Source organism: Oreochromis niloticus, linkage group LG13, assembly GCF_001858045.2.
Source record: "Oreochromis niloticus isolate F11D_XX linkage group LG13, O_niloticus_UMD_NMBU, whole genome shotgun sequence".
NCBI lineage: Eukaryota > Metazoa > Chordata > Actinopteri > Cichliformes > Cichlidae > Oreochromis > Oreochromis niloticus.
Window position 1 is genome coordinate 7,381,700 of NC_031978.2, and position 12,001 is coordinate 7,393,700.

Sequence of the window (12,001 nt, forward strand, 5' to 3'; positions counted from 1 at the left end):
TGCATTTTAAATATGTTGTGCCACCAGTGAAAGAGGAAACTTCACCGTTAAGTTTACCAAATAAAAATGGCTGCATCCTCCTTTTCTTTTTTCTAACCAGCATGTAAAACAGTGTCTTATGACCCACAGTGCTGTAAAGGGACTCCTGGGACAGCTAATGATTAAACATTTAATCAGCTCCAAGGAACAGTTTCTGCATGTAGGCATTGTGTAATGATTTCAGCATGTACAGTCTTGCTGAGCAGTGTGTCTATTACACCATGTCCACTGATACTAAAGTTTCTTTTAGTTAAATCTCTCTAAAGATGTCATCCAAATGCTTAATTTCTTATGTCACAGTTATCCTAACATGATTAATATCACTGAGGTAAGAGATGACATTAGAGATTTGCTCATGTTTTTATTTGGTCAAGTAGTGTCAACTTGCAAACAATATATTGATTTTTTGTGTGTGTCAGCAACACCAGACTTGATCACATTAACTTAACTACATTAATCTACTAGTACAGGGGTGAGGAACTCAAAGGCCGGTGTCCTGTAGGTTTTAGATATCACCCTGGGTCAACACACCTGAATCAAATGAATAGCTTATTAACAGGCCTCTGGAAAACTTCAAGACATGTTGAGGAGGTCATTTAACCATTTAAATCAGCTGTGAAGGAACAAGTACACATCTAAAATCCGCAGGACATCAGCCCTTGAGGCCTGGAGTTCCCCACCCCTGTTTAAGATATATTTCTAAATTAAATAAGTTCCTTGGTTGTTTCATCTAAAAAGATCACAATCACCCCCAGGTTTAGTTTTTCAAAAGTCAGTTGGTTTTACAATAAATCATTACAACACAATACATTACATCAGCTCTTGTGGTAACCTTGTGTTAACCAATCACTTCTTCGATTCTATTCAAATTCAGACAAAGAGCTTTTTAAGGATTTGCTAGAATATAATGTTGTTCATTTCCAACTTATCTGCGCTTACTGGAACACTGAAAGCTTTCCACACCCAGTACACAGCACTTAGCCTGATTAAATCTAACAGCATAGATGTTTAACTGAGTCAATGACTTATTCTTTGCCTCTGGCACAATCTATACATTAAATAAAAAGATTTTTTAAAAACCCATGTGCTAGTGATTTCACTAGATTATATTTATATTAATATTATAATATTATATTATATTATATTATAAAATAAAATATTGCCTGACAGCCATATATCTGTAAAGTGATGGTTTTACTTGTGAATAAGTCAGCAGATCCAGTTCAAGTTTATATTTACTGTCTAATCGATATGTGTTATTGGCTGTCTGTGGTCACACATTCTTCTGATCGTCTCGCATCAGTCTGAGAAAGCGAGCGCTTGGATTAGGCAAGCGGAATGAACAGACGGGCAAAGTCACAGGACCCAAGGACATCACTGCCAGGATCTGACCAAAGAGCTACAAGGGTGCTTTTGTTGCTGTAAGAGGAAGCTTGAAAAGACAAATGACAAAGAATTTCAACCCCTTCTTCCCCTTACTATACATACTGTTTTTTAAAATGAGGGGGGCGGGGTTGATGTAACGTTTTCACTATGATTTTCTTATATGATTTTCTTTTTATGATTATAAAATTAAATCTTAATCCTGATTGTTGCATGTGGTTTTTATCTGCAGCATGTCAGGCTTCACATGCATGCAGTACCAGCAACTCTAGGTATTTGATTCAGAAACAACAGATTCTGACTGACCAGTTAATTGTAATGAAGTTTATATTTTGGTGAAATTAGTGTTGATGCTACGGTTTCAAAATGACCTGTCCTGCCTCAAGAGGATTATTAATGGGTAAAGAAAAAAAATCCAAAATGCATATCATTTATACTGATCAATAGCTTAAACATTATAGTAATTGATCCTCAATATATGAATACACTTCTAGAGTGTAAAATGTGATGAGATTAGTCTGTTTAATCTGTTTTATGTGTTGTAAAACAATTTAAAAATTTCAGTCAGTCACATTCCTAAGACACAGACGGTGGGGGCCCTGATAGTTGGATTGTATATTGTGATATACCTGCCTTCTGCTTATGCTGTAAAATATTTAGGTCGATGTTGTCTATGAGTGGTAATATAATATCAAATGTGACCTCAAATCATAAGTACCCGGGCAGCTAATCTTGCATGCCTGCAGGCTGGATTGAATGAGCATAAATGTTTCAAACACTTGGAGGTTTTTTTTCTCCAGACTCTGCATCTGTGCATGCGTGTGTGGCAGGGGGGTATCTGAGGTGAGGGCAGATGAATGAAACCTCAGTGTTGGTGTTTCGGCAGCATTGCAGAGGAAGTTTCAGCTTATTATTTAGCTGTTCAGCCACAACCTTACTTTACGTTAAAACAGGCAGATGTGTTTTTCAGAGAAAAACCGCTACTTGTCTGCAGGAAACTACACATCTGCACTAAAAGCACACAGTTGTAGTTTTTTGTTTACTCCTTAAATTTTTAGACAAATATCTGTACTTTCTACTCCTTTTCAGGACAGACTCATTACTTTTGATTTTAGGCATTTGAGGGGAGTTATTTTTTTTCACGTCACTGCGAGCCTTCAAATATCAAATTGATTTGAGTCTCCATAAGTTGTTTTTGCTGTACTTCACTTAAAAGAGGCATAAGAGGAGCATAATCGGAAAAACATTTTTTTAAGTGGCAGGTCATTTCAAATGCAATGTTTCTATCAGCTCATCAAACATCAGCAAACACATTAACTGTTTGTGTGTGTAATACATTTTAAAGTTTCTTCTTAACGTTAATTGCAATGTATATTCATAATAGAGTTGATACATTCCTTTTTAGAAAGTTGGTTTAACTTAATGGTTTGACTGCTTAGGTGTTGAAGATAGTATCAGTGTGTGCAAGTCTAACAGAGAGCACTATCAGGGAGAGGCTGCCTGAGGAATTTGTGGGGGTTATGATAGGACGGTGTTCCTGTACTGGTAATAGCACAGCGAGGCACAGAAACTTTAAGGTGTTGGGTCAAAGCGGACACCAATTGTAGAGTCCAATAACAACTGTAGAAGTAGGGAGAGGTTTTCTTACACAGAACAAGACCCCTGACTGGAGGACAGAGACGGTTGCCATACGGAAGACCACGAGGATGAAGAATCGGGGAGGGCCAAATGTAAACCATGGCATGCACTGAGAAACCCACCATTCCTGAACAGTGTGTTTCTAGCTAAAGATCCAGCTGCTGTATTTCACAGGAAAAGAATGAGCGAACTTCACTCAGAGATAGAGAAAGATAAGAAAGACAGGACAGGACAGGACAGGACAGGAGAGGAGAGGAAGAAGATCACCTCTAAAAAGAAGTTATTTTTAGAGGTGAAAATTGTTCAGTGGTATTTGATAAACTGCAAATTTTGCTTTTCATAAAGCCAGATTTTATCTGCATATGATGGGAAGTTATTTTTTTTTTCTTATTGCGAAACGTTCTGCAAAACGTTTGGCATATATGACTTTTGATTTGTATCATTTTTGCTACATCTGGCATTTTTGAGCAATTTATCCAGGTTTTCTGAAGAAAGGAGAAAAAAATCCCACTAATAATGTAGAGGCCTCAAAAACTCATATTTCAAATATGATACACTTACAGGGTTGAGCAATTTTTAATGTGGCATGTTTGTTGGCGCCTGGCGAGCTGGTTTGAGTATTTCAGACACTACTGGTCTACTGAGATTTTCCTGCACAACCATCTCTAGGGTTTACAGAGAATTGTATAAAAAAAGACAAAATATCCAATAATTCAGTGGGCAGACAGCTTCAAGCTGATATGAAGGCAACCGTAACTCTAGTAATCACTTGTTTCAACAAAGGTATGCAGAAGAACATCTGAACTCACTGAAAAGTCTACTTAAGGGTGCTACTCCTGTTAGCAAAAAACTGAAATTGAGACTACAATTCACAAGTGTTCACTAAAATTGGACAATAGAAGATGGAAAAATGTTGCCTGGTCTGAAGAGTTTAGATTTCTGCTGTGACATTTGGGTGCTTGGATCATAATTTGGTGTAAACAACATGAAAACAGGGATCCATCCTGCCTTGTATGATGGTGTAGGAGATAGCAGGGCAGGGATAGCTCAGTAGGTAAAGCGGTTGCCCCATGATCAGAAGGTCGGAGGTTTGAATCCCCTGAACGGCTACCCTGAGGTACCCCTGAACAAGGTACCGTCCCCGGGCGCCGCACTGGTGGCTGCCCACTGCTTCACTGAGTGAATGGGTTAAATGCAGAGAAGAATCCCCCACAGGGAGCAATAAAGTATACATTATTATTATTTTCTTGGCACGCTTTGGACCCCTCAACTCATTTGTTATTATATATGCAAGTATAACAAAATACCATTATATAAACACCTCTTCTGCCCTCATATTGTGTTTGATAGTGTGTCTTTATGATCTATAACTTGGCTTTGTTTCTTTCTTGCCAAATGTTTCTGGGGTTTTTATAGTTTGTGAGATAAAAAAAGTTGAATATTTTAACTGTTTCTTTTCTATATTGTATATTTTCATATATGCTTTAAAAATGAAAGCTTTTTTTTACTGATACACATAGACGTTGCTCTTCAGTTTGCTGTCAGGCGTCTTCTCTGTGTCACTTAAGGTCAATGCACTATTTACAAAGGTGTACAAAAATTCTTAGCATCCGTCCCTGTTATCTAGAATAGCTCAATTTTTATTCTTCCAAGAGTTTTGTTTCTTAGTAAGTTCAACTACAATAGGAAGGAAGTGAACACACTCTATCAAAGGTGGCTACCGACTGTCTGCAGGCAGCAGCTGGAAGCTGTGAAATGACTGTGCCGTCTTTTGTTTGGTGTTTGGGCTGAAAATTTTCTTTGAGCTTTAACATTTTACATTGTTATCACATGTTGTCACAATAACTGTTTTATTTTGTAAACAAAAGGTCTCTGCTGTCAGTGCCCCCCCCCCCACACACACACACACACAATATACTCGGAGGTGAGCAGTGGCGCACCTTTACTGTGACTGAGCACTCTAAATTTGGTGCATTGCCTAATCTATTTGGCAGTCTTTGTGCTGAGTAAATTATGCATCAGCAATCGATCTCACATTTAAGATAATGTCCAGAATAAAAATACTGTTCAAGTTTTACCCTTCAAATGATGTGGAAGTTATTTTTATGACACACAACAGAAGTTATTGCTGCTGTTTTCATTTTTTAGAAGGTTTATGACATACAGAAAGTAAACACACACGCTTTATGAGTTTTATGATCTGTGTGTGTGTGTGTGTGTGTGTGTGTGTGTGTGTGTGTGCGCGCGCGCGTGCCCGTATGCCGATGTTTGTGGGTGTGTTTGCATGTTTGTGGGTCTGTCATTCTATCTGACAGTTTCACCCGTTAAAGCGCAACAATAAAATTGCGATACATTCTCCTTTGTTCCTTAATGTTATCTATCCTTTAACTTCCTCATTTTTACCGTTTCCCCTGTTTGTTTGTGTGTGTGTGTGTGTGTGTGTGTGTGTGTGTGTGTGTGTGTGTGTGTGTGTGTGTGTGTGTGCGCGCGTTCGTTCATGTACCTGTGTGTGTGCACAGACCTGGCTGTTACTCACACTCAGTTGCGTTGGTGGCTGTTAATCACTCACACCACACACAAGCCAGCAGGACTGCACTCATTAAATATACAGACAAATGCTGCTTTGACCTAAAAACCAAAGCACCCCTGGAGTAAGCTGCAAAAGCCTTTTAAAAATGTCAAAACACAAAATTTATGAAAAATACTCCCACTGACAGCTGGAATGAAAGTAATGTGCATTACATTTAAACACAAAGCCAAATGAATTCATTTTTAAAGAATTATGTTTGCATTCTTACCGTGAGTCATTTTTATTCTTTCCTCCCACTTACATTCTTCGAGGTATTTGGTATCATTTAAGTCTGTCTGTCAGTCAGTATTTTGCGCAAGCATAAAGTGAATAAATCCCCAAAAACTGATTAAGTGGGTGTTTAATCTCTCCAAATCTTTCTTGCACATGTTGTATTTCCAGCACCTTATTAGTAGTACCACACGTTAGTCCTGCTTTGATTAAACCTGATACACGAGCAGCTGGGCGGCAGCAGTGGCTACAAGAGCCACATTGTGCTTAACGGACACCCTTGGGTGATCATACACAGCAAACAGCGCCTCAGTGACCACCTGAGACTCTGAGGCAGGCAGGAAAGACACCTGAGTCCTGGCTGCCCGTGGCGTCCTTAACACCCGCTGCGTCCACGGTCATCCTATCGTCGTTAACGTCATTAGTCTAGATAGGCAGCCTGCACGCTCCTCTGAAGATACAGTGATTGATGGAAGATCTCTAATACATATGGCGCAAGTGTGAGAAGAGTGTGAACCATATCTGTGCCAATTAATATTAATCTATAAATCTGCTTTAAATGTATCATTAATCTTTAAAAACCTTTCTGTTTTTATTTGGTTTGGACCCATTTTCGAACCGAGCTTTATTGGTCACATACATAATCGTACAGAGTACAACATGCAGTGAAATGTGTCGTGTCCGAGTTGCGGACAGGCTGCAGACGTAGCCGCGCCATTCCAGGGCTTGGTGTTTGGCATGAGGGGCCTAGCCAGGACCCTTACTGGATATTGGGAGGGAATCGAACTTGCGACTTCTGCTCTAAGGGTGTGTGGCCTTACCACTACACGTGGGACTGACTGAAAGAAAATAGAGTTTGTGTTTGTAGTACTGAAGGACCAGTTCACCCAACGCAACATAATCCATCCAATTTTTTTATACTAACTAACTCCATAACCTATTCCAGGGCAGCTGATATATACTACTGTGCAAAAGTCTGTCAACCCTTCGTTTTTGTTTTTTTTTACACTGCTATGTTTCTCCACTTCCTGTTGATCACGCTCACTGCGGAAGTCTTCACCCCACTTTTATTCAGAAATAACTGTCAAGTCGTAAAAAAGATTAAACAGACTTGCCACAGTGAAAAAATGTAATTTCAAATCTCCTGAAGCGTTACATAGCATACACTCTGTCTTGGTGAGCAGGAACTCCTAACACTGTAATAGCTAACACTATTAATTATAATTTATCGTACCAATACCTTGGACATTAATAGATTCCTTGCCTGACCATCTCAGTTATAAATCTGTATAGGAATTGTTACAGAGATCTATAGCTTTATGTGTATAGTTTCATAGTGAGTTTGCTTGCTTTCCAAGGCATTACCACTATACTTAATCTGTGATATAAATCAGAGGTGTGGCTTTAGGTGAAGATATGTCAGGACATGTTGAAGTGTTTTGAGGTTTCAGAAATTTTAAAGCCTGGTCTAAGATTATATAAAGATGAGAAATGGGAAGGACAAGCGCGTGTGTGCGCGTGTGTGCGCGTGTGTGCGTGTGTGTGTGTGTTTAAAACATTCAGCACTTTCAAGGAAAATGTCAACATAAAATATCCTTTCTGTTTAGAGTGAGCTCAAAAGATTGCTCAAGAGGCATGTAAGGTATGTGAGCAAGAACTCAAATATGTGTGCATAGTGGAATGTTAAAAGTCTCATTCGAGTGGATTTCATGGTTTCACTTTGTTTATTTTTTCCAATACATTTTTTTCAATTTATTTATTTATTTATTGTTGTTGGTGTATTCAAAGATCTCACCCTGTTCATCTCAGCAGTGCTATCTCTTGCAGTACTGTGCAAACCTTTTGAGCCATCACTAGTTTCTTTACATTTTGCTAGGGAAATAGGTGCAAACATAGTGCTGTGGTTTGGAGTTCTACTGTGCAAACATACATGGAATTGGAATATTTAAGGCAAAACCAGAGTTTTTACAATTTTAAAAATCATGAAATACAATATTTGGTATGGCTTTTTGTTCTGTTCTCTGTTAAGATGATTCCTTCACTTCTTTGGTAATGTTGAGGTCCAGGTTCTGGGGAGGCAATCTATGGCTGATAGTGTTCCATTGTGTGTTTTTTGTTGCAGGTATGGATTTACTAGATTTGGCAGTGTGTTTGGGATCATTGTCAGGTTCAAAAATGAAGCTGCTTAAATTCACACACTTTACAGATTTGTTTGTGTGGTGAAATAAAAGCTGTTAATACTTTTCTGCATTCAGAATTTTGCCACTTTTGACAAGATCTCGAACACCACTGGCTGAAATTCAGCACCGAACTATGTCAGAGCCTCTACCATATTTCACAGATGGCTGTAGACACTCATTGCTTTGCCTCTCTCCTGTTTCCTTCCTTAAGAATGGCTTTGACAAACAGTAAGATGAAGGGCAAGATGTATCTTTCAGGTCCTGTGTCAGGTTTTGCTGGATATTTTGCCCCTCTTTCCTGGAGTTTTACTTTCATGTCAATATATGCAAGATATTTTGCCTACTAGCTCTTTGAGAATCATCTTGTTTGAAGAAAACTACAATTTTATGCTTGTCAGAGCATGTTATCTTTTGCATCTTCTTCTTTCTTTTTTTGTAGATTCAACTTAAAAAGTCCCTGAAGACACAATTTAAAACTGCTTATTTGCCAAGTTGTCATGCATAGACACAATGCTGTTTCAATCCTTAGGTGGCATTTTAAGCTTCTTTTTATTATTTGAATGATTCAGAGGTCAGAATTAAGTGCCATTACAAACAAAAACATTCCTCTGAAAAAGGTTTGGTAGACAGGCTGGACTGAAAATGAGTGAAAAAAATGGCCAATGTCCAAAGACAAACTTTGAAAGGCCTTAAGAAAGCCCAGAGAAATATTGCTCAAGGGCACTTTCAAAAATAACAAAGTCTGGATACTAGGAAGTAAAATATAGAGAAACTATGAGTGGCTCGGTCTGTGGATATGTGGATTTTTTGCTTAAAATGATTCATGAAGTAAAGCTTGTGAGGCAACAAAGAAATGTAGTTTTGAGTCTTGAACCACCTGAATAAGTTCACTGAATCTATTATTCTTAGAAACCTCCAAACCAATCTTCTTCTGCTTATGCAATTCTAGGTCATGGTTGGCTAGAGTCCAGCTGTCATCAGGTGAGGGGTGGGGTTCCAACTAGGACACACCGAGAGACAGACAACCATCCACGCCTACGACAATTTAGAATTGCCAGTTAATCTAATATGCAAGTGTTTGGATTGTGGGAGAGGAAGCTGGAGTACCCAGAGATAACCAAACAAGGATAACATTCAAACTCCCCACAGAAAAAGCTGCTGTGAGGGGACAGCAATAAGTTCCTACAGTACAACCTCCATGCAACTACACATGGCTGTCAACACACCCTGCACATGTATAAATGCTGGCAACCACACTGACCACTTCTTCTTCTGGCTACTCCTTTAGTGGTCACCACAGCTGATCATCTGCCTCCAACTCGCCCTATCCTTTGCATCCTCTTCAGTCACACCAAACATAGATTCACCTCAGAAATACAATTTAAGCATGAGCGTGAATGCTAAACTCCATGCAGATATCTACGTACCCTCCAGTTTGATTTACATCTGCACAGGCAATACATTACAAGTACACCAAGTATTCATCAACAAATAAGACAAAATAGCAAGTGCTCATCCGTGGCATCCACAAATGTGAGCGTCATGAAGATGATATAATTCTTGAATAACCTCAAACTTTATTGCTGTCTGCAACTAGACTGCTATTTCACTTCAAGAGTTTGAGGTCTTTTTTAGGTCATATCTGTAAGGCTTTGGGCATCAATAAGTATGATGTGTATAATATGTCAATGCCTTTTTTTTACAATCCTTTAATTGCCTCTGCTTTCGAGGAAGTGCTGAAAGCAAGTTGGCTTTATGATATATTTTATGAACGTCAATAAGGTTTAGCATTCAGATACTTTCATCTGTATAAACTTCTGTGTGTCCTCTGGTTAATTATTTATGACCACAGTCTGGATGTCCATTGTTTTCATGGGCGTACCAGCTGTGGATCTGTTACCCCTCCTAGTCCACCACACAGCAGAGCTCCATTGTCCTGGGCCCAGTCATTAAGAGTAGACAGAATGGCTACTGACCCCCTGCTGTTTGGAGGACGCACACCCATCACACAAGATGAAGCTGCTCCGCCACTACCACACTCTTCACAGGAGCCAAGGCTTTGACACTGGCACAGCTGATGAGAGTTTAAGCTTTAAAGTGGAAGTCAAATACAGTATGTATTTGTGTTTTTGTAAAGTTTGCATATAAGGTTTGCAGACCATATGACAATATGTAACCAAGGCACACCTGTATTCATATCTGTATGAAAGAGCCTCTATATCATATGGAATGGTATTATTAATTGAGGTTAGTTTCCAAAGTGAATTTTCTTTTTTCGGTTTAGTTTATTTGAAAATGTTGAGTTTTACTTTACGTTTTATTCATTTCAGTGTTAAATTTGGTATTATTTGGTATTATTGTATGGATGTCACAGTAAACACATCATCATCATTATTATTATTATTATTATTATTATTATTATTATTATTATTCCAAAAGTCTAGTTTTTGTTTTTATTTTACTTAACTAAAATGTTTAACTGATGATAATACAAACAGAGATCACAACACTGGTTCATACCAGTTAGCTGCCTTTTTATGCTTGAATAATTCATAAGTTAGTGTTAACAAATAATAAAAACATTCCTCTTTAAATGATCAGGGCACAAGGACCTGACTGAAAAGGACTGACAAAGCAGCCAGTTGCGAAAGAAAAGCAAAGACCTTCAGAAAACCGCCGGAACTATTGCTCAACAGCACTTCAGAACATTACAGGAAAATCTGGTTCCCTGGAATTAAAGCTCTAAGAATTATTGCCGGCTAACCGGTTCCTGCTCGTCAAGATTTCTTTATGATGGCGCCTTGACAATTTCAGCCTTTTAATAATGCAGTAGCCTTTCTAAATCGCGCGCTAGGTGACGTCACTGAACAGGGCGTGATCTGGGGAGGTGCAGCGACCGCGAGCGCAGTCACCGTTGAAACGGTTAAAAAATAGAGCAGTCGCGATAAGCAGCGGGTCTCGGCAGTTAGCGGAGGGAAAACACGGGAGGTCTTCGGTAAACAGACGACGATTAGTCACCGGGAACCGCACGTGATGGATTTATTTCACTTTTTCGCTGCTTTTGGAGTGGCTCTAGGCTGACTGCCAAGCAAGTGAGTTGAACCGATTCCGGAGGAGTTTATTTTTCCCCACCTGTCAGGAGTAACAGTCATATCGAGCAGCTGAACTAGACCCTCCACAGTAAGTTAACCGACCCAGTAAGTTTCCAGGAAAGTCTGAGGCACTCAGGGAACAGGACTGTACATGTAAAGTGCCTGTTCCTTTTTAGGAAAACTCAAAAACGAAAACAGAAACGCAGTAGGAAGAACAGACTATGACCAGACGTAGTGCCGTGGCATTTGTAAAGCAGTGCTATCTTTAAACGTACAACATTATTCTACTATAGGGCTAAATGACTCACCTTAATGAATTTATGTAATTAGCCGTTACGGGGTTAAATGAAGTAAATATTTAAGAAGCCTATCAAATATAAAGATGTGTTTATGATGAACAATGACGTGAGCGAGATAGAAAGCACTTTGGGCTCTTGTGAGTGACTGAATCAGTAACTAAGGTAAGGTATTTATGTAGCTATTCTCAATCAAAAAGTGTCACACTGAATCCGTAGAGCAGGGGTGTCAAAACATGTGGCCAGGGGGAGCCACTACCCAGTTCAGTTTAGCCCACAAAATAGGGTTAAAATCCATTTTTTTCCATAAAATGCATTTCCATTTTTGGTAAGCTGTGCCAGCAGTCTTTGGGAGTGAAAATGGCTGGGGAGTTAAAAAAAAAATATTTAGAGATTCCAGCATGTTGTTTAAACCCTAATGGAAATGTTTGTCAATATTTATTTTATGAGCCACATATAGCCAAGTTTGAGCAGTGAAATCACTGCATAATAATCAACATAGAAAAAGTTCAACAATGTTTCTTGCTGATCAGCCTAAGATGCCCTGGAAATAAGTCCCATGTCACTGTAAAC

The 12,001-nt window shown here is 38.9% G+C and overlaps 1 protein-coding gene across 2 annotated transcripts in view; it reads left to right on the forward strand.

Moving 5' to 3' along the window:
• Positions 1-10,911: 10,911 nt before the first annotated feature.
• The window catches only part of b3gnt2b (UDP-GlcNAc:betaGal beta-1,3-N-acetylglucosaminyltransferase 2b), a 24,201-nt gene continuing 23,111 nt past the window's right edge, over positions 10,912-12,001 (forward strand). Inside the window, exon 1 of one of the 2 annotated variants that reach the window (XM_005473671.4) lies at positions 10,912-11,220. The gene's annotated coding sequence lies outside the window, so the exon portion shown is untranslated. The remainder of the gene's footprint in view (positions 11,221-12,001) is intronic. The other variant, XM_005473670.4, reaches the window with a different exon arrangement.